The 11,688-nt window shown below is 41.3% G+C and overlaps 1 protein-coding gene and 1 long non-coding RNA gene across 10 annotated transcripts in view; one reads left to right on the top strand and one right to left on the bottom strand.

The window, feature by feature from the left end:
• FRMD5 (FERM domain containing 5) overlaps nt 1-11,688 on the bottom strand; it is a 316,709-nt gene that overhangs the window by 54,788 nt on the left and 250,233 nt on the right. The window lies entirely within an intron of this gene.
• On the top strand, nt 618-4,831 carry LOC144231771 (uncharacterized). The gene is made up of 5 exons (XR_013335182.1): nt 618-1,258; nt 2,081-2,262; nt 3,008-3,098; nt 3,189-3,319; nt 4,766-4,831. It is a non-coding gene; the product is annotated as an uncharacterized LOC144231771 (long non-coding RNA).

The raw sequence follows: 11,688 nt of genomic DNA, 5'->3' as shown, positions 1-11,688 counted from the left end.
AAGCAGGTCTTAGACAATGAAGGCCATTGTGTAAAACTATTATCTTGCTATGAGTCTGGTCATTTTATTTTCCACTGTGAGCGATGGGAAAATCTGATTAGATCATCCAGTGCACAGCTATGGCCTCACACAGTGAGGGCTGTTGCCTAATCTTCTCCGAATGGATCCTGAGATCTCCCTCTCTTCTCCAGGCCCGCTGTTTCCTAGACTACAACCAAAGAGACAGTGGGCCCCTGAATTTCTACATGCAAAGGCTTTAGGGGTGACCGGCTGGCTTATTTTATTTGCACGGCCCTGCATGTAAGATTAACTCTTCAACTGTCCATAGAGGGACAGGAAATGTCAGAGATGGGAAGGGCCTGACAAAGTGTCCCTTCCAACCTCATCCTGCACTGTCCTAAGTTCACCCAGAAGCAGAGCCTCTGAACCTGGTCTATGTAAAAGCTATGGGTGTGCTTTGAGGTGAGTGACCTTGGGTCCATGAACTTAGTTTCCTGAGGGTTCTCCCAGATGCAATACTTCAGTGACTGAACAGTAACAGGTACCTCTTGGTCTATAAGTAATTCTTGGGCTTGGACATGTATCTGTTAACATGCACGAAGGTATGACCGGATCCCCAGGGAATCAGGTAAAACCATGGTCCAGGCCTTGCAGTGTGATGAAGAAAACAAACAGAGGAGGCAAGGCTTCTGGAAGTGTGTTACTGCTCCTCCAGCAGTGTTTTGGCCTGAAGAGTAGGGGTGAGGTCAGGAGAGGCAGGAGCCTTGGGCCCAGCGGCACCCCCGGGGCCTCTGGCACCTCCCTGTCATCTCTGTGCCTCTGCACAGCTAGGCTACCAATATTTAGACAAAAAGTCCCTTAAGGGCTGCACAGCAACACTGGTTGAGATGTTACTACTGAAAAAATCTTGCACATCTGCTGCAAGCTGAATAATAACTGTGAATAACTGTGTAATTTGAAGGCCAAACAATGGATGACAAGCCATCAGGACAAACACTCCATTCAATATATATCTATCAAGGGCTTCCCCTGGGCCAGACACTGCTGGAGCATTCTCAGGTTTCCAGAGGTAAGAGGTTTAGAGACATGAAAAAGTAACTTGGACAAAGCCATCTTCTTTCCTCTAATCTCATGGCATGCACTCCCTGTACTGCTGAGCTGTCCGACTGCTGCCCCTCCCATCTTTGGGTCCACATTCCTCTCTGTTACCAGGAAAGATGGACGTGTGGGATCCGGTGTTAGCACTCACGGTGCACAGGTCAGTGCCTTGTATATGATCCTCAGGAAATATTTGTTGGTTAACTACTACATGATACAACCAGGCTAAGAGCTCCTCCCTCCTGGGTCAACCCCTAATACCCACTAAGATCTGGGTAGGAAAGAACAGAGAAGGATCATTTTGGGGTGAGACTGTTGCTGGAGATGGAGTCCCTGTTCAAAGTAGAGTCTCACTTAACCCTAGAAATATTTTGCAGGATTGGCCTTCCAGATATTACCTTCTGTCTAGGTTTCTGATTCTAACTCCATAGGCTGAACCTGAGTGGGCCAAGGAACTCCCAATCTAAATGCCACTAGGCACCAGAAAAGTGCCTATAGTACAGCACAGCTCCAAAGTAACTGTTTAGGCCTCCCCCTCCACAGTCATTAGAAAGAAAAACATGGGTCTGCTTCCAGGAAGGTCTCTAGCTGGGTATTTGCCATTGGAAAGGGAATTAAAAGTTCAATACTGAAGAAAGACTAATCATTACATCTGCTTAATTATATAGATGTGAATGTCATAGCCAAGTTCTTTTTAGGGAGTTGATGTTGGAAAACAGCATTTACATGCTCCTGGGCTCACATGGAATAAGAGGGCATTTTTAACCTCTGGAAATTATCAAATGCCTTCCTATGGCAAATTCCACATGTCTCTAGGGATTTCCTCATTCCCTTACAGTTTTTCTGACCCTTTTCCTGTCTTTCGAAAATATTTCTTGACACCTGGCTAAGGTGCCACAGGATCTTCTTTGAGCTTCTGCACATTTGACCAATGGGTAATTAATAACACAGGACCGGGTACCTGTTTCATCACTTGTCACAGGTCAGATTCCTCGGGAAGTAGAGACTCTGGAATAAAGTTTAACATACAGGACGTTTTTAAGATCTTGGGATCAATGCCCATGGAAAGGAGTGGAGGAGGGCTGGATTATGCAGAGGGAGAAGATTAGCTGTGATGCAGGCCTCATGTCGACCTGGCTGAACCATGGGAAACTCTGGAGTTAGGTTAGTCCTTCAGAGTTATTTCAAGTTGAACCAAAATAGCCAGGCTTTTATACCCCTCCCTTGAGCAGTTACTGGATGTGGACCACTGCCAGTAGCACTCCCAGGGGGACTGGGTGGGATGTGAGAGTCCATCACATCACTCTCAACACAAAGCCAAAATCATAACCACCATTTCCTAAGAAACTACTATGTTCAAAGCATTCTACCAGATTATCTCTAATGCTAACAATTCCATAAGGAAGGTTTCTATTAACCCCATTTTACAAAGAGAAAATTAGGTCTTAGTGGAGTTACACAACATGTCTGAAGCCAAACAACTAGAATGTGGGACTCATACCCAGGCCTGCCTTGCCCCAGAGTTCACAGTCTTTCCATTATGCTAAACCCCCAACCTTTGATTTTCTCATATAGTCCCTACAGAAGCAACCGACAACTCTACGGTTCTATGTAGCTTTGGGTTGGATTTATAATCCTCTGACTATATGTCTAAATGTGTAGTTAAGCCCATTGCTTACGTTCTTTTCTGAATTCTTTGAATCTCTTAGACCTGGGCACTATTGGCCCACTTCAATCAGGAAACCACTCCTGTTGGAAAAAGTATAGATGCTGGGATTCTTCATGAGGGCACACAAAGGGGGAAATACTCAAAACAAACAGGAAACCAGTAACACAATCAACAATATTTGAAGATGAAGAAGAAGTTAAGCTGCATTTAAAGCCGGATTTCTTTTTTTTTTTCTTTTAGATTTTTTTGGATTAAAACACTTCCAGATTTCTACATCTTAGAGATTAGGGATCAGTAACCAATCCCAAACCCCACAGACTTGGGAGCTGAGGTAGGATTTGGGTGTAACATGAGAGATCATATGCACTCTTTCTATACCTCCAAAGTCTATTATCAATTGTTCTTCTTTTGTACATTCCAGATATCCTTAATCTTCGATAAGATATGCATAGGCCAGAGAAAATCATAGGCTCATGAAGAGAAAAGCTGCTGCTTCAGCAAAATAATGCATCATTGGCAAGTTTATTTGGCCCCGTGGGTCTTTCTCTCCAGGTAGTGTCTCATATATTTTGTCTGGGGTGCTCTTTTCAATCTGTCAAAGATGCTTACTCAGAAAAGCATGTGACATCAGACTGTGTTAGCGGCAGAGTCAATGGACTGGGCTCTGAAGCAGCCTCCTCAGTGTATTTAAGTCCTCCCTACACTCTAAGTAACAATTCTTTGAAGGCCATCTTAGTCTTTGAAGGCCTATACTCTCTGACATGAGAGACTCTAGAGACAGAGTGATGGGATGATTTCCTCAATTTTCCATTAATTTTTAAAAAACGTTTAAAAAATGTTTATTTTTGAGAGAGACAGACAGACAGACAGACTGAGTGAGAGCAGAGGAGGGGCAGAGAGAGAGAGACACACACACAGAATCTGAAACAGGCTCCAGGCTCTGAGCTGTCAGCACAGAGCCCGATGGAGGGCTCAAACTCACAGACTGTGAGACCATGACTTAAGCCAAAGTTGGCCACTTCACTGACTGAGCCACCGAGGTGCCCCAATTTTCCATTAATTAAATGCAACCCTTATTTTAAGGTAGAGGAGCATCTCTCACAAGTTACAGGGGGATAACATATGGCATCACAGAGCTATGTACAAAGTACAGGGATGATGAGACTACCAGAAAGGAAGTGATTTACAAATTGAGGTGTGAAGGATGCAAAGAAGCTGCCGGCCTAGGAGTGGGGATTAACAGAGGGAATTGTTCAGAGCAGGGTGTGTTCCAGGAATTTCAACTAACTGTACTGGTATAAGGAGGTACAGTTGTTGCAGGAGATCAATATGGAGAGGCAGACAAGGGCCAGATGGTGAACGGCCACGTACATCATGCCAAGGACTGACTTTATCCTGTAAGTGATGGCAAGGCATGGCAAGATTTTAGGTGGGAAAAGACTGGAGTAGATTCTATGTTGGTGGAGGACTGGAAGACCGTAAGACCAGAAGCTAGGAGACTAGTTGGAAAATCACTGTAGCAATCCAAATGAGTGCTGATGGACACACAAACTAAGATAACAACAAGGAGGATAAAATGTGATGGATTAAATACATTTTTAGGTAGCAGAATAAACAGTGTTTAAGTGATCAGTTTGAAGAAGAGTGTAAATGAAAAAATGGAAGACAATTTCCATGACTTCAGTTCAGCAAGGAGGCTGGGAGAACAGGTTGAAAGGCTATCTTTAAATTGAGCATTATCATGATGACTTTGGTGAATGGGTCATTAATTCTTGGCTCTGACTATTGAATTAATTAAGGATATAATTAAGATTTCTTAGATCAGTCATTACATTGATTTATTTTTAGAGCACACTGTTTTGGCAAATCTTGTCTTTTAAAAAATGTTTGTCAGAATACATTTCTTTCCTGTAAGTACCACAGTTGAATTCAGTTATCAAAGCACAGAAACCATGTGTGTAAATATTAGAGGCTTATAGATTTCTCTCTCTTAAGTAGGCTCCATGCCCTGCACAGAGCCCAACATGAAGCCTAAACTCATGACTGGAGATCAAGACCTGAAATCAAGATCATGGAGGAAGGGTGGGAGGGACAGGGACCTTGCCTTACACTTTTTGGTATGCCTTATCCTTGAAACATAAATGGCACTTGAGAAATGAATCTTGCCTAAATAAAAGTTGTAAAAATAAAAGTAGTAAAGTAGATCTACTAAGAAATCCCATTCTAGCTGCCCTCTTCCCAGACTGGCCAGGAGAAACGAAACTAATTCTGCACATAAAACATCATGGGGCTGTTGTTGCCCTAGCAGCTGAGACTCAGCGCTAACTTCCAGTTGTATATTGGTGATTTGTATACTGGTGATTGCTTTCACACCAAGCAGAGTCAATGTCAGGCATAGGAAATACATCTGAAGGTTTAGCCCATCAGCAGGAGTTTTGGAGGCAATATTTTTTCAACTCTAAGAATCTTATTCAAGAAATATATTAAGACAATTATTGGCACTCTATTTATCATTAAATTAAACATGACAGCTGCAAAATGTTTCCCTTTAAGTTGTCTCTCAAATGCTTCATTTGCATTTTCTCTAACTCAGGAATATTGTTAGGAAAAGCCAGGATTTCTGGTATAGGGGTGGGGGGTGAGGCGGGAGGATAAGGGATGTCTCATCTTTGGTTCTTCTGAGTTGACTGAAATATTTTAAATTAATCATCTCTGATCTGTCATTAAGGGATCTGTCCATATGCTTTTTACAAATTAAAGCTGCTAGAAATTTACACTGTAAGAATTTATGAGGGTCAAGAATATGGAATTTCAACTAATACCTGAAATGATAGCCTTAAAGACAAGAGTCCCTCACATCTACTGCCTTCGTCTGCTAGAGCTATTTAGTACAAGGGCTACTGCTGAGATGTAGACATTTCCAAATGCAGCAACACTGAAGCTCATTATGAGTTTTAACAACTTTCTTTTCAGAGTCTATGGGGGCTTTGACAATCTAAATTTAGGTCTGTTTAATGGAATGGCTTTGCTTTAGAAAACTGATTTTTTCAAGGGCTTTAGAACCCTATTCTCCCAAAATTCATTTAACCTTACTACTCATTTGGAACAATGGAAGGAGGGGGGAGGGACAGGAGAGCCAGGATTACTTACTGGTGTCTTAATTTTAAATGTTTATAATGAAAAAAATTTTTTGTTATTTTCAATGAAAATATAAATATACAAAAGTAAAAATATAAACGAGTCATGAGTAATCAGATATTCATCATTATGACACATAATTCACTTTCATGAATAAGTGTTCTATAAGATAAAGAGTACTTTAATATTTAAGGATTAATTAGACCCACAACTTGAAATTCTGGATACTTCACAATGCTTTTTTATTCACTTGTTTCCTGGGTAGAATAATACCCCCCCTCCCCTGCCAAATTCATGTCTGCCTGGAATGCCACAATGTAACCTTACTTGGAAATAAGATTTTTGCAGATGTAACTGGTTAAGATGAGGTCACCCTGGATTAGGGTGGGCCTAAATCAAATGGGTAGTGTTCTTGTAAGAAGGCCACGTGGAGACAGACACATATAGATGAAAGAGCCACATGAAGATGGAGGCAAAGGTAGGCGGGATGCAGGCACTGGTCAAGGAATGTCAAGGGTTGCCGATAACCACAAGAAGCCAGGAAGAGGCAGGAAGCATTCTTCCCTAAAGCCTTCAGAGGAGTGTGGCCTTGTTAATGCTATGATTTCAAACTTGTAGTCTCCAGACCTGTGAGAGAATAAATTCCCATTGTTTCAAAGCCAAGTAGTTTGTGATTATTTGTCAAAGCAGCCCTAGGAAACTAATATAACTCTTTGAGCAAAAGTCCCACTTTGTGTATGGCAGTCCTTTTGGCACTGAATGTGGCCTTGTGTTATGTTTTCATATATACATGTATGTTATGGTTTCATATGTCTATGGGATTTCAACAAATATCTGAAGTTATAGTCTCAAAGTCAAATTTCAATGATCTTTAAAGTGCCCCAGCACCCAGCTGTGTACCAAAAGGGCATTCAACAAACTAGTTCTGAAATAATACCCTCAAAGACTGGCACTCTTTTATTTTTTTTTTTTTTAACATTTTATTTATTTTTGAGAGAGAGCATGAACAGGAGAGGGGCAGACAAGAGAGGGAGATGCAGATTCTGAAGCAGGCTCTGGGCTCTAAACTGTCAGCACAGAGCCCAATGCGGGGTTTGAACCCACGAACCATGAGATCATGACCTGAGCTGAAGATGGACACTTAATTAATGAGCCACCCAGGCACCTGAAGACTGGCACTCTTGAGGGCTCTTGCTTGGTAAGTCCTAAAGTCTGAAGTACTTAGGAAAAAAAGTATTTTCCTAAATGTCACGCTCAGTTAAACAAGAATTAATTTTCATCACTTTAAAGAGGAAATGCTNGAAAAATAATTTGACAAGAAAATATTAAAAAAAAAAAAAAAAAAAAAGGAAATGCTGGGGCGCCTGGGTGGCTAAGTCCGTTAGGCATCTGACTTCTGCTCAGGTCATGATCTCACAGTTTGTGGGTTCAAACTCCGTATTGGGCTCTGTGCTGAAAGCTCAGAGTCTGGAGCTTGCTTCAGATTCTGTGTCTCCCTCTCTCTCTGCCCCTCCCCCACTCATGCTCTGTTTCTCGGTGTCTCAATAATAAATAAACATAAAATTTTTTGAAAAAATTAAAAAGGAAATGCCCCCTGAAAAAGATTACTCAGAAGTCTTGATTCTTTTAGACTTAGCTGGGCTCCTTGAACTCTGCCCCATGCATGTACAGTCAAGTATCAGGCAGAGATTTGGGCAGAATTTATGCATAGAACTTGGGGCTCCCTTGACTGCCTCTTTCCTTTCTGGGATTTTCATTTTCCAGCTTCTGTGGTCTTCCCAAACTTTGATTTCTATGGGTATGATAAAAACCATGGGTTTCTTTGCTTTTTAAATGGCCTTACAGGACACCAAATGGGATAGGTACTCAAGCCAAAAGCCATAAAAGAATGGGAAGTGCACCCATTGCTATTTCCTTCCCCCAAGAGCAGACCTTCCTTCTGTTCCTGCCTGCTTTTGAATCATGCTCCAGCGGCATAAGGTGGTTGTTTTTAATACTTTGTTCAGCATTTACAGTTGTTTGTGGAGAGTTGGTTCAACAGAAAGTACTTGGCTATTACAGGAAGCAGAAAGCTCCTTCACTAAAAATTTTGAAGTCTTTTTTTCTTAACAAATTTCTTTTCCTGAACTCAAAGAACTAGAAAGAGTACTAAATTATAAAATCCAAAGTCATAATCAGTTGTAAGCAAAGAGGTACTGATCTAAATTACTACTCAGGAAGTCTCAACTTAATTAAAGAAAATATGAATGGGAACCTGAGTGGCTCAGTCGGTTAAGCATTCAACTCTTAATTTCAGCTCAGGTCGTGATTCTGGGGTTGTGGGATCCAACCCCATGTTGGGCTCTGCTATGAGTGGAGCCTGCTTAAGATTCTTTCTTTCTTTCTCTCTCTCTCCCTCTGCCCCTCTCCCCTGCTTGCACTCTCTCTCTCTAAAAAATAAGGGAGGGAGGGAGGAAGGAAGAATATATGAACCTATGTTTACCTGTTACATTAGGATGTCAGTAGGAATGAAGAGGGTTCTGGAACCTGAGCCCTTTTATTCTTGCCACACTCCTGTTCTGTGCCCACCATGAGGACATGGATACAAGAAAACATGCCCAACTTCATATACACACAACCACATGCAACTCCATACATACTGGAGCGTAATACAATCTTTGTGAGAATTTCTTAAGGATATGGAGAGGGAGCTACACAGCATGACAGAGAGCAAAACCCTCCCCCAAATTACCTTTTAAACATCTCCTCCAAAGTCTCACTTCCTCTGGCAGCAACCCAAAGCCCCTGCCCGGTACCAGGGCCTGACTACTTCAAATCCACAGCTATACCCAATTTTCTACTCATTGCGACAAAGGCAGAGTAAGTGGCTCATTCAACCTCAGGATTCCCTTCCTCATCGTGTGGTGAGGGGTGTATATGTATGTGTGAGTGTGTTGCATGACTGAAAATAGTTGTCATTTAATAGTTTTCTCCTGTCATAGTTATGTATTCATATACATGTGGAAAGAACAGGAGGAAAAGGGATGTGTTTCAGGATGGCAGTTGGCACTGTGCCAGGTGTTTTGTTTACACACATCCTCTTCATTTTTCAGGTGAGGAACTTCAGCCTCAGAGCTACTGTTCATTCTCCTTTGGGATGTCTCTAATGTATTAATGTAAAATGTAATAGAAAGCATGAAAGATATGTCTGGGAGTCCTGGGGGAGAGGTGGAGGAGGGGAGGTTGCACTGTCATGTGCTCAGGAGGGAAGGTCTGGGGCAGGGGTGGTGGAGGGAAAAGGTTTAAAGAGTCCTGCTACCCTCCTACACTGTTGGTGGGAATGTAAACTGGTACAGCCCCTCTGGAAAACAGTGTGGAGCTTCCTCAGGAAACTAACAATAGAACTCCCCTATGACCCAGCAATAGCACTGCTAGGAATTTACCCAAGGGATACAGAAATGCTGAGGCATAGGAGCACATGGACCCCAATGTTCATAGCAGCACTCTCCACAATAGCTAAAACATGGAAAGAGCCTAAGTGTCCATCAACAGATGAATGGATCAAGAAGATGTGGTTTATCTATACCATGGAATACTACATGGCAATGAGAAACAATGAAATCTGGCCATGTGTAGCAACATGGATGGACCTTGAGGGTGTTCTGCTGAGCGAAATAAGTCAGGCAGAGAAGGACAAATATCGGGGGAAAGGGAGAGAAGCAAACCATGAGAGACTCTTGAATGCTGACAAAAACTGAGGACTGATGGATGTGGGGGGGGGATGGGCATGGAGGAGGGCACTTGTGGGGATGAGCACTGAGTGTTATGTGGAAACTAATTTGACAATAAACTATACGTAAAAAAATAAAAATAAAAATAAAAATGCAAAAATTGAAAGAAAAAAAAAAAAGAGTCCTGCCAGATGGGGGAGAGGGCACCAGGAATAGAAGGGGGTCTTACACTCATCTTGCTTTCTTCTTTCCCCTTGTTCCCCATATGGTGGTTGCATGGCCTCCTCTGTTCCTCGAATAGTCCCAGCTCATTTTTTTTTAAAGATGGAGACACTCTGAAATATGGCTTAGTTAATTTATCAATTAAAGCTAATTAAAGTAGATACTTTGGAAGTCTCACAGAAAACTTTAGTCTTTAAAACACTGGATGACAGCATTTCAAACAGTAAAACACTTCTCTTGCTTCAATGATAAGCTAAAAAGTTACAAGCTTTTAAGTTCCCAAACACCTTGTCAATTTGGGTGAATTGGTCCCAAGGTGGGATGCGGGGAAATCCTTGCTTTCCCTTATCTGCAGAAGTGACTGCTTTTAAAGTTATCACTTAAGCAGAATTTAATGAATACAGCTACTTAACTGACTTCTGTTTCAATGTATTATATCCTAAATTTCAGCACATAAAAAGAATTATCCACCACGATCACATGGGATTCATTCCTGGGTTACAGGGCTGGTTCAATATTCACAAATCAATCAATGAGATACATCACATTAACAAAAGATAAAAACTATATAATCCTGTCGATAGATGCAGAAAAGGTATTTGACAATATACAGCATCCCTTCTTAATAAAGACCCTCAAGAAAGTTGGGATAGAAGGAAATGACTTAAACATCATAAAAACCATCTATGAGAAGCCCTCAGCTAACATCATCCTTAACAGGGAAAAACAGACCTTTCCCCCTGAGATCAGGAACACGACAAGGATGTCCACTCTCACCACTGTTGTTTAACATAATGCTGAAGTCCTACCATCAGCAATCAAAAAACAAAAGGAAATAAAAGGCATCAGAATTGGTAAAGAAGAAGTCAAACTTTCACTTTTCACAGACGACATGGTGCTCTACATAGAAAACCTGACAGACTCCATCAGAAGCCTACTACAACTGATCCATGAATTCAGCAAAGTCTCAGGGCACAAAGTCAATGTACAGAAATCAGTTGCATTTTCATACACCAAAAATGAAGCAACAGAAAGAGAAATCAAGAAACTGGTCCCATTCACAATTGTACAAAAAACCATAAGATACCTAGGAATAAACCTAACCAAAGATATAGGAGATCTGTATGATGAAAACTATAGAAAACTTATGAAGGAAATTGAAGAAAACACAAAGAAATTGAAAAACAGTCCATGCTCATGGACTGGAAGAATAAATATTGTTAAAATGTCATTACTACCCAAAGCAATCTACACCTTCAATGCAATCCCAATCAAAATTGCATCAGCATTCTTCTCAAAACCAGAACAAACTATCCTAAAATTTGTATGGAACCACAAAGACCCCGAATAGCCAAAGTAATAATGAAGAATTTCTTGAAGAAGAAAACCAAAATGTGAGGCATCACCATCCCAGACTTTAGCCTCTACTACAAAGCTGTCATCATCAAGACAGTATGGTATTGGCACAAAAACATACACATAGATCAATAGAATAGAATAGATAACTCAGAATTGGACCCACAAATGTATGGCCAACTAATCTTTGACAAAGCGAGAAAGAGTATCCAATGGAAAAAAGACAGGCTCTTTAACAGATGGCACTGGGAGAACTGGACAACAAGATGCAGAAGGATGAAACTAGTTCATTTTCTTACACCATACGCAAAAATAAACTCAAAATGGATAAAGGACCTAAATGTGAGACAGGAAACCATCAAACCCTAGAAGAGACAGCAGGAAAACAACCTCCTTGACCTCAACCGCAGCAATTTCTTACTTGACACATCCCCAAAGGCAAGGGAATCAAGAGCAAAAATGAACTACTGGCACTTCATCAAGATAAAAAGCTTT

The sequence above is a fragment of the Crocuta crocuta genome, unplaced genomic scaffold (genome assembly GCF_008692635.1).
Source record: "Crocuta crocuta isolate KB4526 unplaced genomic scaffold, BGI_CrCroc_1.0 scaffold102, whole genome shotgun sequence".
NCBI lineage: Eukaryota > Metazoa > Chordata > Mammalia > Carnivora > Hyaenidae > Crocuta > Crocuta crocuta.
This window is presented reverse-complemented; position numbering and strand designations above follow the sequence as displayed.